This window comes from Silene latifolia, chromosome X, assembly GCF_048544455.1.
Source record: "Silene latifolia isolate original U9 population chromosome X, ASM4854445v1, whole genome shotgun sequence".
Taxonomy (NCBI): Eukaryota; Viridiplantae; Streptophyta; class Magnoliopsida; order Caryophyllales; family Caryophyllaceae; genus Silene; species Silene latifolia.
This window is the reverse complement of record NC_133537.1, coordinates 27,824,065-27,842,759: the sequence shown is the minus strand read 5'-3', so window position 1 is coordinate 27,842,759 and position 18,695 is coordinate 27,824,065. Positions and strand designations below refer to the sequence as shown.

The 18,695-nt window shown below is 38.3% G+C and overlaps 2 non-coding genes across 2 annotated transcripts; both read right to left on the bottom strand.

Annotated features, from left to right (window-relative positions):
- Window positions 1-669: 669 nt before the first annotated feature.
- LOC141624076 (small nucleolar RNA R71) lies at window positions 670-776 on the bottom strand. Its single transcript, XR_012533886.1, has one exon. It is a non-coding gene; the product is annotated as a small nucleolar RNA R71 (small nucleolar RNA).
- A 9,562-nt stretch (window positions 777-10,338) lies between these two features.
- LOC141624356 (small nucleolar RNA R71) lies at window positions 10,339-10,445 on the bottom strand. The gene has a single exon (XR_012534163.1). It is a non-coding gene; the product is annotated as a small nucleolar RNA R71 (small nucleolar RNA).
- Between the last annotated feature and the right edge of the window lie 8,250 nt (window positions 10,446-18,695).

Genomic DNA, 18,695 nt, shown 5'->3' with positions numbered 1-18,695 from the left:
TGAGATACGATGTGATGTTGTGATAAGGCCCAGGCGGGTTCTGCAGGACTTGCCCTGGTGTCCTCAGCTGCGAGCTGGCAGATCGGCTTCGGTCGATATATAGTCTATCGGGGATCGGTATGGTCAAGGGCGTTAAAGGGTATGAGATGTGTGTGATGAGTTGAGATGGAGATGGAGGTGACGGAGTATCATGCATATCATATTTTATTGTTTTATTGTTTTCCCTACTCAACCTCGTGGTTGACCCTGTGTATTCGTGAACACCTGTGATGAACCGTTTTATGGGGAGCAGACTTGACAGGTTTAAGAGATAGGACGGGAGCTTGATGGGCGTGAGACACTGGATCAGACGACTTAGTAGCTAGATCATCATCTAGAAGACTTTCACTTTTATTTATGTCAGTTCTTGTAATTGAGTTGAAAAGAGGATTTGTAATAATTAAGTTAAAATATTATATAAATTGCCTTGGAGTTTAATTTGTTATTCACTACCTCGGGAAACCGAGATGGTAACAGTCCGTTTTATTAGGGAATGTCTTGACGAGGACTTCTTTTATAAACCGGGGTGTTACATTGAAGGGCCTTGATAAGGCTACCCTTGGAATAGATTTTTGGAAGAAGTTGGCTCTAGCTTTCTACAAAAAATTCTACCCACCGGAAAAGACTAACATGCTAAGAGCTCAAATTACGGGTTTTAAGCAAAGGGATGAAGAGTCTTTGTATGAAGCTTGGGAGCGGTTCAAGGGAATTTGTCGCTCATGTCCTCACCATGGACTTAGCGAATGGTTTTTGGTACAACAATTTTGGAATGGTTTATATGAAGATTCTAGGAACATTCTCAATATGGGATCAAATGGAATGTTCACCGAAGTTGATGACAATCAAACATGGAACAAGATTGAGGAAATGGCGGTCCATAACTCACAATATAGTAGACCTCGCAAGGCTACTAGAGGAGGAAAGCATGAAGTGGACTCCGTTACTCAATTGGGTGCTCAACTTAGTGCTCACATTGACACAATCAACTTGAAGTTTGAACAAGCTATGGCTAGACTTGAGGAAAACTCAAAATCATCAAAGCATCATGTTAATGCCATGACGGCATCCTCATCAATCCCAAGTGGGATATGTGAGAGTTGTGAAACTTTGGGACATGACCAAGGTGAATGTAGGGGAACCAATGAACAAGTAATTGCTTTCCAAGCATACAAGAGTGGTACCCCTTATTCCAACTTTTACAATGAAAACACCAAATTCCATCCAAATCTCTCATACAAAAGCCAAAATGTTCAAAACCCTCAAACAACATACACTCCACCACCCATGAGAAACCAAAATCAAAGACCCTTTTACAATCAAAACCAAGGTTACCAAAATCAAAATCCATACAATCACCAAAATGACCAAGGCTTTGATGTCCAAAAAGCGGTCCTCCAAATGCAAAAGAATCAACAAGAATTTTTCACTCAAATGCAAAAAGATAGCCAAGCAAAGGAAACCACCATCAACAACATTCTAGCTCACACCAAGATGTTGGAAACACAATTGACTCAACTAGCATCTTCAAGCTCACAAAGACAAAAGGGGCAATTACCACCTCAAAGTAATCCCCCTAGACATGAAACGGTTAGTGCCATTCACTTGAGAAGTGGTACAAGGTATGAAGCAATCAAGAAGCAAGTTGAGGATGAAGTTGTGGAAGCTAGTGAAAAGGAAGAAATTGTGCAAAGCTCCAAAGATGGAGAATCATCAAAAGAAGAAAGTTCAAAGAAAAATGAAGACAAGGTCAAGGAGAAGGATCCCATTGTGATTAGACTCCCTTTTCCAAGTCGTCAAGCCAAGCCCAAATTTGATGATCAACTTGGAAAGTTCATGGAAATTGTGAAGAATTTGGAAGTCTCAATTCCTTTCACGGAATTAATCAATCACGTGCCGGCCTATGCGAAATACATGAAAGATATCCTCACAAAGAAGAAGTCGATCCGGAAGCTTGAGACTATCGCCTTCACTAAGGTGAGTAGTGCAATACTTCAAGGGAGTTCACCTCCAAAGTTAAAGGATCCGGGAAGCTTCTCAATACCGTGTACCATTGGCGACACGACGATCAACAAAGCCTTATGTGATCTAGGGGCTAGTGTGAGTGTCATGCCGTGCTCGGTGAGTAAAAGGTTGGGGATGGGAGAGCTTAAATGCACCAATATCACACTCCAAATGGCCGATAGATCGACGAAGACACCATTAGGGATATGGGAAGATGTCCCCGTGCGAATTGGGAAGTTTTTCATCCCGGTAGACTTTGTCATTGTTGATATGGAGGAAGATTCTAACAATCCAATCATCCTAGGAAGACCTTTCCTACACACCGCGGGGGCGGTGATTGATGTGAAACATGGTGAGCTCACTCTAGAAGTGGGAGATGAAAGCATAACTTTTAATCTTGACAAGACTATGAGAGCTCCTCGTTTGCATGAACCATGTTTCATGATTGATCATTATAGCCGAAAGGATGAGAGGAAGAAATCGGAACTCCAATGGAAGAAGAAAATTGAAGATGCTCCATTCAAAGAGCAAGTGAATTGTGACAAGGAGAGCTTGAAAAGCTCATCAAAATCAATCAAGGAAGAAGAAGATGGCCTCATTGGCCAAGAAAAGAAATTGGGAGAGTTGTCTCCATCTAAGCAAGAGATTTTCAATGATCAACTTAATGAAGTTTGTGGTCTTTGGGACGACGAATTTGAAGAGATTTTTAATCCCTACATTGGTAATGCCATCGATCAAGACCAACAACAAAGGCCAAGGTCTATTGAAGACCTCTACCATGATAATGAACAAGCCTTTGATTACTTCTTCAAGGTGTTGAGCAACATTAACAACACCTTGGACATGCCCCCTTGACATCTCATCAAGAATGAGAGTTTGGTGGAGTCCTCCCAAAACCACCACTTGTAAATATTTCTAACTCCCTAACTTACATTTCAATTCTTGTATTGCATTTTTGTCATCTTTGGATTTTTATTTACTTTGATCAAAATAATTGTCATGTTTGAGATAAGTGAGGGAGGGACTAACAATTTCAATTGATGTGTAGTGCTTTTAGATTAGTGTGGGGATGACAATTGCCTAGGCCATCCATGCCTAGTAGTGCCCCCACAATGAAGAACACAAGACTTGAAGAAAGAATGGAAGAATGGTAAGGGAAATGCGTTGTGCACGGATGGAACTGAATCCGTGTACACAGGGGAAGAATCCGAGCGGATTCCACATAATCCGCCCGTCTTCAGTAATCCGAGCGTACTGCAGAAAATCCGCCCGTCCTGAACTGAGCTGAATTTTGAAAATTTCTTGACTGTGACTGAATCCGGGCGTCCTGAGCAGAAATCCGCCCGTCTTGAAGAATCCGCCCGTCTTGAAAAAAAAGACGTCCGTCTTTGCAGCTTAGGAAAACAAGCAAAATTTTCTGGACTGAAATCCGTCCGTCTTCAAGCAAATTCGCCCGTCCCGTGTCAAGAAAATCCGAGCGTATTCCACTGAATCCGCCCATCTTTAGGCGAGTTTTGTAAAGCCCAGAAAGAGCAGAATCCGCACGGATTGCCCCTGCAGATTCGAAAATTTCGGTCTCTTTAAAACCCCTCCCACCTTCATTCATTCATTCATTCATTCATAAACACTACCCACAACATCAAAACCCTCATCCTTTCCATCACAAAAACAAAACCCTCAACAACATTCACCAAAACCAAATCAAACCATCCTTCCAACAACAAATCAATCACTCCTTCTTCAATAAAAATCAAAACCAAGCACCAAATCTTCAACCTTCGAGTCGATTTTTGATTACATAAAGGCAAAGCCTTTCACCTTCAAATCGATTTGGGTATACTACAAATTGAAGATTTTCCATTATTTTCTTGGTTAGTTCATCAATGGCAAGGACTAAGGGAGCAACAAAGGCAACAAAGGCACCAAAGGCTAAGGCACTCTCACAAAGGCAAAAGGCTCTTCAAACAAAGAAAGCATTGGCTATGGTGGTAGCAACACCAAACTTGGAAGTGCAACAACAACAACAACCTTCTATGGGAGCAACAACACCTTCTACTCCGGTAATTGATCAACTTTTGCATTATCCGGAGGTAACTTTTATTTCCGATACCCATAGAAATACCTTTGTCAAGTTTGCTATGAAGTCATTACAATCCACCAAATTTATATGTGAAGATACCTTAGAAAAATTGGGTGTTCTTGAGCAAACTAGAGCCTTTTTCAATGCCATAGGGTTGAAGAAATTGTTTGAAACAAAGGAATTGACATACCCCTCCCTTACCTTGGAATTTTTGAGTTCCTTGAAAGTCACCAAAGTTGAGAATAGGGAGAATCTCGAGTTTCGTCTAGCTAATGTTAGTAGACGCATTACCTTTAGGGAATTGAGTGAAATTTTGGGTCTTAGTGATGAACCGCGTTATTTCAAGAATTATGGAAAGTATGACCTCGAACCTCTTTGGGAGGCAATCTCCGGGAAGAACTTTGAGGATTTTCATGCGAGTCGTGCTCTTTTGGTCCACCATCCGGGCATAAGAGTATGGCACAAGGTCGTGGGTAACACCATAATTGCTAGGAAAGATACCAACCATTTCACCAAACTTGATTTTATTCTCCTTGAATCGGCTTTGAACATCGGAAGAGTACACACCAAGCCTTACAATTCTTTGAGGCTCTTGGTAGATAGATGGCTCAACATTGATTGTGGGAAGAAGGGCACAACCGTTATTGTCAATGGCGGCCTAGTCACTATCCTAGCCAAGCACTTTGATCCTAACTTCAATAAGGATAACAAGTACAAAGCAAAGGAGGGTGGCCATCTTGTTGATATGCATACTATGATACACGAGTTCAAGTGGGTTGCCCATAACCCCCTTGACACTAAGTATGGATGGCTCACTAGTGAAGCTAGATCGTTCACCTTGCCTTCAAAGATTTGTCGTCTAAGCGTCCACCGGACCAATTATCTACTTCCCCTTTCTAAAGAGGCCGAGTACATCATTCAACAACAAAAGGGTGATCTTGAAATGCCCTCCTCTTCCATTGTCATACCACCTTACCCCTTTGAGTATGAAGAGTTCAAGCCGGAAGGAGTTGAAGCTAGAAAAGATTATGTGACTCTTCTCATGCAAGCAATGCACAAGCAAGCCTATGAAGACCGGAAAAATGCTTATTTGGCTCAATATCCACCCCTCCTACACTTAGCTAGGCAAGGACTACTTGATCCATCTTGTGTCCTTTGTCTAGTTGGGCGGATAGAGAAGTCCTATTTCCGGGTGCATCTAAGGTCGTTTTGGGTGACAATGAGGTTGTTGGTAATGATGAAGAAGTTGATGACAACATTGAGGAAGAAGCAAGTGAAGGAGAAAAGGATGGTGAAGATGATGATGAGGAAGATGAGGAAGAAAGTGAAGAAGCAAATGACAAGGGAAGTGGCAATGTGGCCACTTCTAATGAGGAAAGTGATGGTGATAGCATGATGGAAGATTAGCAAGCCTTGGAGACTCCTACCCTCTCATGGTTTGTCTATTTCTCTCTTTGTTTTAATTATAATTTTGATCATTGTTGGAGTAGTCCTAGCACCATTAGAGGACTCACACCTCGGTACCATTGAGGTGTTCTCATTTTAGTTTTCCCATTTTCAAAATCCAAAATGACAAATTAGTTTCATGCATAACATAGTGTGTTCATGAACTACACCCATCCTTGGACATTAGCAATAGTGTCTCACTCGGTTTGGGGAAGTTAATGCATACACAACGGGAGGTAATCTAAATTATCCTCTCCGTCATAACAAAAACCATGCATCATGTAGTGTAGCTTAGTGTAGATTGCATTTAGTATAGAAATCATGCATCATCTTTGCATAATTTCCATCATTTTGGCCATTGAGGACAATGCCCATATTAGTGTGGGGATGGGAATTCTAACATTTAACTCTTATTCAAAAATCCAAAAAAAAAATTGAAAAATTTCAAAAATCATAAAAATTTGAAAATTGAAAACCCAAAAACATGTTTATTTCGTTTTGTAGTCTTGTATATATTGTCTTGTATATATTGTGTTTGTTCTATCCTTGTTCACATTGATTGACTACGCCACATCCGAGACATGAGGATATTGAAGACCGCATGGTATGATCTTTCCAATCTCCTTTTTTCTCTTTATGTTAATGACTATGTGGCTTTGTTTTGATTGATGCGGTATAACAATGTGAACTTAGGACTTGCATTTAGTTTATATGTCATATTAGTTGATAGAATCACTTGCATTAGGATGTTTATATTAGTTGCATCATGGTATGTAGTTGCATGTTAGAAATGTTTTGAAAAATGCCTATTTAGGAACTTTGACATGAGCAACTAAGCCATTACAAATACTTGTTCAACTTAAGACTTTGCCTACTAGAATGGTTGTAAAACACCCTAGATAGTGTCATACTAGTGTCTTTTGACCCATGACCCAAAGCCTACTCAAGGGTTTGCATGTGAGTCACCTATCCAACCCCGTGATGCGATATGGACTTGGTTAACTTGTCTAGGTGACCTTGTTTGACCTTGTGGTAAGGCAACCCAAAAATATTTTCTATCAATAAGCTTGAAGTGCTCATTTCAAAGAAATTTTGTCATGTGGAAGTAATGTAATGCCAAGGAAACCTCAAATGTTATGAATTGTTGAAAGTTGAGAAATTTAAGTTGTTTTGATGGAGGCGTACCACTTCGATGTGCTTTGGTGCGGGATCCATTGAATTGGGCCCCCATACGGTTGTGAATTCGGCCGCCCAGAGACAGAGTGACTATCACCCCGAAAAGCTATTGTCTAGTGGTTAACCGGTTGCCTAATAAGCGATTGGCGAAAGCAAAGGACACTAGCCCGGAAGGGACAAACCCCATCTTAAATTTTTTGAAATGTGAAAGTGAAATGAGGACAATTTTGAATACTAGTCATATCCACCCGTTGTGAATAAAGATTTGAGCATTTCATTCCCAAAAAGCCTTTTGTCAAGCCACTTGGTCGAGTTTGGGACGATCCATGACCTTTACTTTTGTAGAGAATTCGAGACTTGTCATGTCATATGCTACTAGCATCATAGGGATCATCATTCCACCACCATCTGATCGCTCTTGACGAAAGCATTTGGAAATTGAGGACAAAAGTAGTCTAGTTTAACACCATTTGGAGGTGATTTGGTGCCATCCTCTTAGACTTAGTAATTTGTTGAACTAGTATTTGTGCAGGATTACATGCTCTTAAATTTGTTCCTCTTTAGTGCCTCCGCCACTTGATGAGGGAGTGGCTATTCTTTTTGTAGATGCATCCATTATGTGTTTTTGTGTGCTTAATGTTTGGATGTGTCGCCATTTTGGCAAGACCCACCTTGCCTTGCAAGAAGGCATCCTACCTCATGGTTGTCTTGTTGTGAGTTGAAGGGGCGAAGTGAGACCCGCTAATTGTCTCATATCGGCTATATTATTAGGATAGGTTAGTATTGGTCCTAGTCTTTGTCACCTCTTTACTCGGGACGAGCAAAGGTTCGGTTTGGGGATATTTGATGTGACCATAATTAGCGCATATTTAGCCCCCGAATTAGCCTTGTTCCCATGCTTTTTAGTGCTTATTTGGGTCATTTCTTATCTTTAGTTCTTTGTTTTGCATATTCTTTGAGATTTTGATCCCTTGGTAGGAAAGGAGTAAGAATCTTGCATTTTCATGGCAAAACGAGACTAAATTGATCGAATTCAATGACCAAGCATTAAGGAGAGACAAGATTAGAAGGCCTTTGTACATATTATAGTAGAAGAGCAATGTTGAGAAAGGATCCTTGAGTCCCCAAGGAAATCCCCAAGGAATTTATGAAGAAAAGGGAAGAAAAGAAGAAGATATGTTGCTGAGTGACAATCCGAGCGGATTGTCACCAATCCGTCCGTCCCGCAAAGAAGACAATCCGTGCGACTTTGTTTGAATCCGCTCGGATTCCACCTCCACAATCCGACCGGATTCCCCTGAATCCGCTCGGATTCCAACGCCAGAATCCGCCCGTCCCGACCTTATTCCGCCCGGATTCGGCTCCAGCACGAATTGTCTTCTCCAAGCTACGAAGAAAGAAGCCCTTCTCTCGACAAATACCGGGTCCTCCTTGCTCAATCTAAAAAGTGTAATTACTAGTTTAGCCCTTAGTTAACCCTAATGCATCCTCCCTAATTTCCACTATAAATACCTCATTAGTCTAATTAGAGGAGCATGTTCTTCTTATCAATAATTAGTGTAGTTAATATCAATCAAATCTCTCTTTAATATTGTAATCAAGTATTAATCAAGTTTTAATCCAAGTTTTAGTTCTTTAATCTCTCTTTTGTTCATCCTTTATTTTGGGTAATTGAAGATTATTTGGGTTATTGTTGGGAGATTGACAACCTCTCAATCAAGCATTCAAGTACTTCTTTTATCTTTGCTTTATTATTGGAATCATTAGTAGGTATAATCTCTTAATCCCTTTTTAATTATTGTTAATTACTTTCATTTATTCATCATGTTTCATATTGTTGGTATGATTGACAACCTTGCTAGCATGATCAACATGATAATGAGTGAGTAGTCTCTTAGCTAGGGTTAATGGGTGATTAGGGGAAACCAACATGGGGAATGATTCATGCTTAAATTAATATGCTTTCATGTTTTATTTGCGTGCTTGTTTTGATCTCAACTCATGCACATGTTATATTTAATGAAATGCTAAGCCTATGAATCCTTGCATTTACTATCATCTTCTATCTTTTCAATGAGACTTGTAAGACATAACCCAACTCGAGTCTCATTAGACCATGCATGTTGTTGAGTAGGGAAGATTAAGTCGACTTGTAGGTGTTGTACAATCTAATCGATTCGGACCCAAACTTTCCTAGGATTGTAAGATATAACCCAACTCAATCCATCACAACAATAATTGCTTGCTTATAATTTGAGAACATGTTTGTATGATCATATCCCATGATTCCCCTATGATCCCATGACACCCTAGTGCCTTTAATCAATTGTTTACACCCCTTTAATTCATCTTGCTTGTTTATTTTCATTGCTATTTTAGTTTAGTGACCTTCTACATCAACCCAATTTGTGACACCCCTTAGACACCGCTAGTTGCAATAGAAATCTCATTTCAATACCCGTCCCTTGGGATCCGACCTTTACTTGCCTCTTTACTAATTGTAGAGTTGTTTGTGAAGCTATAAATTGTGTTTTGATTCGACCGTGATCCAACGACCACATCTTAATTTGTGAACACGAAACGGACTCGCATCAATCCCCTATGAACCCATGACACCCTAGTGCTTTTAATCAATTGTTTATATCTCATTTTAATCATCTTTCTTGTTTATTTACATTGTTATTTAGTTTAGTGATCTTCTTATCTCAACCCAAATTGTGACACCCTTAGACACCACTACTTGCAATCGAAAATCCTACATCAATACCCGTCCCTTGGGATCCGACCTTGGCTTACCTCTTTACTAATAGTAGAGTAGTTTGTGAAGTTATAAATATTGTTTTGGTCTATGTACTCCTAACGACAAGTAACCGAAAACGATAGTCCGACCAAAAATGGCGCCGTTGCCGGAGACGGTGTTAACTTGATTTGATTTTCTTTGATTGTTCTTAGTTGTGTCTTTCTTTGCCTTGGGGAAGTAAAATTCCTCAAGGTTTGTTCTACTCGTTTTCAAGTTGCTTGATATTTTGCATGCCTAGAAGATCACAAGGTAACTTGTTACCCATTGATCACGAAATTGAAAGAACTTTGACAACCAATAGAAGACTTGCTAGAAATACTTTGAGAGGTATTGGTGAGATTGTGGATATTCAACCAAACAATATTGAGTTCATCAACCCTTTTGCAAGAGAAGGAGAGGAGAACCCAACACAAAACTCACCACAAAATCAACCCACAATGCCTAAATTTTCATCACATTCCGTACCAACCGAGGAGAACCTACCCAATGGTACTCCCACACCACAACACTTGACCGGTAATTTCATTGCAAAATCCGCATTTATCCAATTAGTCGAAAGAAGTCAATTTGGGGGCATGCCTAGTGAAAACCCTAATTCTCATATGGAGACTTTTTATGACTATTGTGATGTGATTTCACAAACCGGAGTGACTCAAGACCAAATTCGATGGGTCTTATTTCCTTTTTCTTTGATTGGTACCGTGAAACAATGGTTAAAAAGCTTTGATAAGGCTACTCTTGGAAGAAATTGGCTCTTGCTTTCTACAAAAAGTTCTACCCTCCGGAAAAGACTAACATGCTAAGAGCCCAAATCACGGGTTTTAAACAAAGGGACGAAGAATCTTTGTATGAAGCTTGGGAGCGATTCAAAGGAACTTGTCGCTCATGTCCTCATCATGGACTTGGCGAGTGGTTCTTGGTACAACAATTTTGGAATGGTCTTCATGAAGACTCCCGAAACATTCTCAACATGGGATCAAATGTTATGTTCGCCGAAGTTGACGATAATCAAACATGGAACAAGATTGAGGAAATGGCGGTCCGTAACTCACAATATAGTAGACCTCGAGGCTACTAGAGGAGGAAAGCATGAAGTGGACTCTATTACTCAATTGGGTGCTCAACTTAGTGCTCATATTGATACCATTAATTTGAAGTTTGAGAAGGCTATGACTAAACTTGAAGAAGCCTCAAAATCACCAAAGCAACATGTTAATGCCATGGTGGCATCGTCATCAATTCCAAGTGGAATATGTGAGAATTGTGGAACTTTGGGACATGACCAAAGTGAATGTAGGGGAACAAGTGAGCAGGTGAATGCTTTTCAAGCATACAAGAGTGGTACCCCTTATTCCAACTATTACAATAAAAACACCAAATTCCAAGCAAATCTCTCATACAAAAGCCAAAATGTTCAAAACCCTCAACCAACATACACCCCACCTCCAATGAGAAACCAAAATCAAAGACCCTTTTACAACCAAAACCAAGGTTTCCAAAATAAAACTCCATACACTCAATCAAATGACCAAGGTTTTGATGTTCAAAAAGTGGTTCTCCAAATGCAAAATAACCAACAAGAGTTTTTCACTCAAATGCAAAAATATAGCCAAGCAAAAGACATCACCATTAACATCATACTAGCTCAAACAAAGATGTTGGAGACCCATATGTCTCAATTAGCATCTTCAAGTTCACAAAGACAAAAGGGGTAGTTACCACCTCAAGGTAATCCCCCAAGACAAGAATCGGTGAGTGCCATCCATTTGAGGAGTGGTACAAGGTATGAAGGGCCGAAGAAACCCGTTGATGAAGATGTTGTGAATGCTAGTGACAAGGAAAGAGTTGTTGAAAACTCTAAAGAAGAAGAACCCACCATTCAAGAAATTTCAAAGAAGGATGAAGAGAAGGCCAAAGAAAAGGAGCCTATTGTGATTAGACTTCCATTCCCGAGTCATCAAGCTAAGCCTAAGTTTGATGACCAACTCGGAAAATTCATGGAGATTGTTAAGAATTTAGAAGTCTCAATTCCATTTACAGAATTGATCAATCACGTCCCGGTCTGTGCAAAGTATATGAAAGACATCCTTACATAGAAGAAATCAATCCGGAAGCTTGAGACTATTACTTTTACTAAAGTAATTAGTGCTATTCTTCAAGGAAGTTCACCTCCAAAGCTCAAGGATCCGGGAAGTTTCTCCATTCCATGCACTATTGGTGACACTACAATCAACTAAGCTCTATGTGACCTTGGGGCAAGTGTGAGTGTCATGCCATATTCGGTAAGCAAGAGGCTAGGAATGGGAGAACTCAAATGCACCAACATCACGCTTCAAATGGCGGATAGATCAACAAAGACACCTTTAGGGGTATGGGAAGATGTTCCCGTAAGAATTGGAAAATTCTTCATCCCGGTGGATTTCGTTATTGTTTACATGGAAGAAGACTTCAACATTCCTATTATTTTAGGAAGACCTTTCTTGCACACCGCGGGAGCGGTGATCGATGTAAATCATGGAGAACTCACCCTTGAAGTGGGAGACGAAACCATCACTTTCAATCTTGACAAGACTATGAGAGCTCCCCGATTGCATGAGCCATGTTTTATGGTTGATCACTATAGCCGGAAAGATGATAGGAAGAAGTTGGAATTTCAATGGAAAAAGAAAGTGGATGATGCTCCATCAAAAGAGCAAGGAAATTGCAATATTGAGAGCTTGAAAAGCTCACCCATGACAAGAGAAGAAGAAGGCCTCATTGGCCAAGACAAGAAAGAAGGAGAGTTGTCTTCATCAACTCAAGACATTTTTAGTGATCAAGTAGACGAAGTATGCGGTCTTTGGGATGATGAGTTTGAGGGGATATTCAATCCCTATATTGGTAATGCTATGACCCAAGACCATCATTGAGAACAACAAGTGCAAAGGTCTATTGAGGACGTTTATCATGACAATGAACAAGCTTTTGATTACTTCTTCAAGGTGTTGAGTAACATCAACAACACCTTGAACATGCCCCCTTGACATCTCACATTGAATGAGAGTTTGGTAGAGTCCTCCCTAAACAACCATTTGTAAATATTCTAACTCCCTAACTCGCATTTCAATTATTGTATTGCATTTTTTGTCATTTTTGGATTTACATTTTTATGCCTTGATCAAGATTTTCATCATTTTGAGAGAAGTGAGGGAGGGACTTATGAGTTTATTGATGTGTAGTGCTTTGCCTTAGTGTGGGAATAGCAATTGCCTAGGCTATTCATGCCTTTGTAGTGCCCCTACAATGAAGAATACAAGAATTGAAGAATGAAGTAACACGGGTTAGAAGCACCCACGGATGGACCTGAATCCGTGTGGTCGAGGAAGAATCCGAGTGGCCCGACGGATAAGACGCTCGTCTTATGAAGAACCCGAGCGTCCAAGGCATAAGACGCTCGTCTTATGAAGCTGTAAAAAATATTTTTGGGTCTGACTGTGAATCCGAGCGTCCCAGAGAGGAATCCGCTCGTCTCAGTCAGGACGGTCGTCCAAGAGGAAAGACGATCGTCTTTTTATTGCTAAAATTTGGGATTTTTCACTGGAAAGGAATCCGAGCGTCCTAGGCTAAAGACGCTCGTCTCAGCTGAGGAATCCGCTCGTCCCATGCGTCTTTTTTCGGAACCCAAAAATTGAGGAATCCGAGCGTCCCGATACTGAAGCCGCTCGTCTCCCTCTGCAATTCAAAACCAACGGGTCTTTTAAAACCCTCCTTTCCCATTTATTTTCATTATTTCAAAACACAAACACTACCCAAAACCCCAAAACCCTCACTACAAATGGGGTGACTTTGAAAATTTTCAAAAAGAAATGCAAAGAAAAGTTGAAATTGTCAAGTATTGAAATGCCAAACATCAAAAGAAATGGCAAAAAAAGAAATTGTTCTCAAAATGTCAAATGCCACAAATTGGGGGGAAAAACAACAAGAAAGCAAACTCCCAAATGAAATTCAAATACTATTGATCCCTTTTCCATCGAGTCCACTTTTGTGAATGGTAGAGAGGTGACGACCCTTCTTCTTGTCTAGGCAAGAAGGGGAATTACACGATCCTCCAGTGTTTCTAATACCATAGGGAGTCTACTCTTGACGAAAGCATTTAACGATTGAGGACAAAGGTACCCTAGCTTGACACAACTTAGAGGTGATTTATTGGTATTCTTCTAGGCTTAGTAGTTTGAAGAAACCATATCTATAAAGGAGTGTGTGCCCTTGAATTGCTTCCCCTTTAGATAATTTCCACCACTTAGATGAGGAAAGTGGCTATTCTTTTGTAGATGCATCCATTACTTGATTTTGTGTGCTTTAATGCTTGGATGTGTCGCCATTTTGGCAAGCCTCACCTTGCCTTGCAAGAAGGCATCCTACCTCATGGTTGTCTTTTTGTGAGTTGAAGGGGTGGAGTGAGACCCACTAATAGTCTCATATCGGTTATATTAGTAGGTTAGTTTAAATAAGGGTCTTAGTTTTGTCACCTCTTTACTCGGGACGAGCAAAGGTTTGGTTTGGGGATATTTGATGTGACCAATATTTGAGCATATTTAGTCCCCGAGTTAGCCTCATTCCTATGCTTTTTAGTGCATAATTGGGTCATTTACTATCTTTAGTCCTTTGTTTTGCGTATTCCTTGAGGTTTTGTTCCCTTGGTAGGAGAGGAGTGCAAACCTTGCATTTTCATGGGTTTTTACAAATTTGCGTGATTTAACCTTTTAAAATCACAATAAATTACATAAAATCACATTTATGTATTAGTTAATTACTCTAACCATCTTAGAACTCAAAATTAGTCTTCACTAACATATTGACTATAATTAACTTTATATCTCTTAATATTGTTCATAAAGGACTTAAAATTACAATAAAAGCCATAAACTTCAAATAAATCACTAAAAATTTCAAATAAATTTGAAATTTGAAATTTAAATTGATGAACATTCTGGAAAAATACCATGACACTCATAATGTTCAAAAACTTAGGTTAAAAATTTTGAAATTCATCGAGGAAAAACAATGTTGCAGTTTATCAGATTTATCAAATATTATCATAAAAATATGAGAAAAAATATATTTATCAACTTTTCAATTTTAGATCTGAAATAGGTAATAAAATGCAATATGTGTCGTTTTTCCTTAGTCATGAAGTATGTTTTAGCAATTATTCACTAATTAAAGTCACTATTTATGCTATCTTTCATCAAAAATTCATAAATCTTGCATAAAGACTTCATTATAGCCTATTATTTTACACACATCTTGTAAAATTGCATGTGACAATATACTAAATTTCTATGACCAGATTCGAAATATTTCTCATATTAACCTATTTTATCATTTAAATTCGATTTTATCATGAAAAATCCATATTTCGAGCATAAGAACTCATAAAATTATGAAGATTTACAGGTCATCTAAATATAAAATATGTGAAAACATATCCAAAAACCACTGGAAAAATCGAAGTTTAGCTAATTTTAGTCCGAAAATGACATTTTTATCATAAAATCACATTTTTAATGCCATTAATATATAAAATGAACAATAAAATCCATAAATTAACCAAAATATCCTATAAATCACTTAGGACCAGAAGCTTTTAACATGCAAATATATTTTAAGGTTTTTCTTCATAAAACCAATTTAATTAGTTTTGTATGTTAATCATATAACTCGGAAAAACTATAAACCGATTTGCATGCAAACAACCTAAGGCTCCGATACCACTTGTTGGAAATCTATATCTCATTATACAACATATTCTTATATGTTACAAATTAATTTAATCATAAAATTAATTTAAATCTTATGCATGCAAACTAAATAAGAAGAGATAAGAAATCAATTTCTCACCATCTAAATTTCGGTCAAATGGGCACCAACAAGATCTCCTTCATGTTAGTTCTTGAGCTTTCCAATATTGGATGAAAATTCATGACTTCAAAATAGAAGCCCTCCAATTAGTAGCACCCAAGAGTATCCCTTAATCCCACAAACTAACATGTACTAGATATTAGTAATGTGGTTTACCTTAAAATTGATTACTAATACTCATATACTACTACTAGTATTATTAGTTATTGATTCATACAAATTAGATTCATAAAACTTGATTTTATGATGAACAAGAGAGAGAAGTTTATGTTTTTCTCAAAACATGAGAGAATGGAAAAATTAAGAGAAAAACTCTCTAATGTTGTTTGCCAAAAACGGTGGGGAGGAGGATATTAGGCCCTTTTCATTTTGCTTTTTGTCTTCACAAGACAAACTAGTGTAAGGTTTTGTCCATAGTCATGTCACTATCAAGTGTCATGGACAAATGAATAAGACAAATGGAAAAAGACAAAACTTCTAAGCATGCCCACCCAATGTCGGTTTATATGTAGTAATATGGAGTCCATTTTATTTTTGTCAATTGTACAATTGTATGTCATATGACATGTGACATGTCTTATGTCATGTTTTAGTTTAAAATGCATATTTAACAAATTAAATAAATCATATTTAACAAATTGACTAGTAATTTAAAGTTACTTTCTCATAAAATGGTCATTTAATTACTAGTTAGTATAATTTACAACATCTTGTAATTATAACTAACTTATCATTCTCATCTCGCGTGTTTCGCAAACACCGATTAATATTTTAGTAATATAACTTCTTAAATTACTAAATAAAATCTCATTTAATCACATTATAATAAGATGTTATTTTCTCTCTTATGATTATAATTTGTTCAATTTTATGGTATTAATTAATCTGTATCAACATACAATTAATTAACTTTTTCAATTAAGGGAATCGTCCTTTAGGTGTGACCTCAAGGGATCAACTGATCACCACCGTCGCACGACAGTAATGTCAAACTCTAGCTAGCCAATCATTAGCGATATGTGTGGACCAGTTGACTATATATATATAATGTATCATCCCGTCCGTATTCTTATAATGAGATTTAAGTATGTGATCAATATGATCGACAATTGTGATCGCATTATTGTCGGAGGACACTTACTCCAACAATAATGGCATTTGTCAAGAGGACCCTTCTTGGTCTTGGAAGTGCTAGCTTCAAAAGTCTTAGCTTTGGTGAAAGTAGGAGCTTGCTTCTTACCCTTCTTCCCATTCTTTTTGAACTTACCCTTGCTCTTTGTGCTTATGTTAAGCACATCCTTAGGTGGGTTAACATTTAACCCCATGTCTCTTTCGGCTTGCACAAGTAACTTGTGCAACTCTTCGAGAGACACGTCCTTGTCTTGCATGTTAAAATTCACCCGGAATTGAACATATGCTTTGACTTTGGATAAGGAGTGTAGAATCCTATCTACAATGAGTTCTTTGGGGATTTCAACTTTTTGAATCTTCAAAGTCTCGACTAGCTCCATCAATTTGAGCACGTGAGGGCTAACCTTTTGGCCCTCTTTAAAGTCGAGATCAAAGAATGCCGTGGCCGCCTCATATTGGACGATCCTCGGAGTTTGTGAAAACATTGTCACAAGCTTGGAATAGATTTCATTAGCGGTGCCCATTTTAAAGGCTATCCTTTGGAGATCCGCCTCCATCGCAAAAATCAACACATTTTTATTTGCGGCGGACTCCTTGAGGTAAGCCTCATATGCTTCCCTAGTAGCGGCACTCGACCTAGCATTAGGTTCGGGTGGAGAGGCCTCAGTGAGGTAACGAAGCTTGTCGTCACCTTGGGCGGCTAATTTGAGTTGGGCATCCCAATCGGAGAAATTTGACCCATTCTTTTCAAGTTTACAACGATCCATGAAGGATCGGAGCCATGAAGTATTAGTGAGAGGTGTGGCGTTGGTGTTTGGAGTGGCCATTTGTAATGAGAAATTGGTGCGATCTACAAAACGAATATTAAAGGAATAAAACATATGTCGTTTTCAAAATAATAATAACACTCGTAAAAATTGAAGTTAAACAAGTTTTATTGCATTTATCTAGTGACCTCTACCCAACTTAGATAAATGATTCCAAGACCCAAATTCATATTAACTTGGGCACGGTGTGGCCGATGAATCCCTTATCAATATAACTCGGTGGATTAACACTTTAATCGATTCTACTTTTAGAACTCTTGGTCGATAAAATTTACTCTAATATTTATCTATAGCTCGGAACACATGCGACTACGGTCACGAATACTTCCGTTGAGCTCAATCCAAATTTCGAATAAATGTGTCCATAATCCAAACCCACATTAACTTGGGCACGGTGTGGCCGATGAAACCCTCATCAACATGAATTCGGTGGATAGACATTTATCACCCACTTCCCCTACGTAACAAGGTTTGTACCCCGGTGTGGCCGAGTGCACTCCCTCACGAAATAGGTTTTCATGGTTTCTACTTTTTTGTAAGGCTAAGTCTCAATTGTTTATTTTTAGCGAGAGGGCATGTCAATTTATTATCTATCACGTTTTAAGTGAACTAAAGCGGTGAACTACGATAATTGTAATTGACACGGTCGATAAACTCGATTAAAATGATAATGCATGTTTTAGTTATGGCGATTTAGCGATGCATGCAACATATAAATAAAATGCAAAGCATAAATAAATCCTAGTATGGCCTTCCCAAAAAAGTAAATCTAATAAACTATTACAAATTCGGAAACCAACTTTATTGGTCCCTTGAACTTCGGTTTTGGCACGCATCTGGAGGCAACACCGTCTTTTATGGATCGTCTTCTCGAGTGACACAGTCTTCAAGGATCTCCGGAATAAATAAATTACATAACAAATTACATAATTTCCTATTATCCATTTGTAATTAAAATAAAATAAATCTATTAAATTAGAAAACGGTGATACGAGATCACAATAAATTACAACCGAATCGATATTCCCATACATTTCGGGTAATACCAATTAAAAACTAAGGCCATACTAAGTAAAATTACATAATTCAAAAATTACATAAAATAAAAATTATGACAATTATAAATAAAATGCAGCATTATAATATGTATGAACATACCCAATTTTATGCTAAATCGCCTTTAAAGAGCCAATATCGTATATTATCGGTTTTTACGGATTTGCGTGATTTAACCTTTTAAAATCACAATAAATTACATAAAGTCACATTTATGCATTAGTTAATTACTCTAACC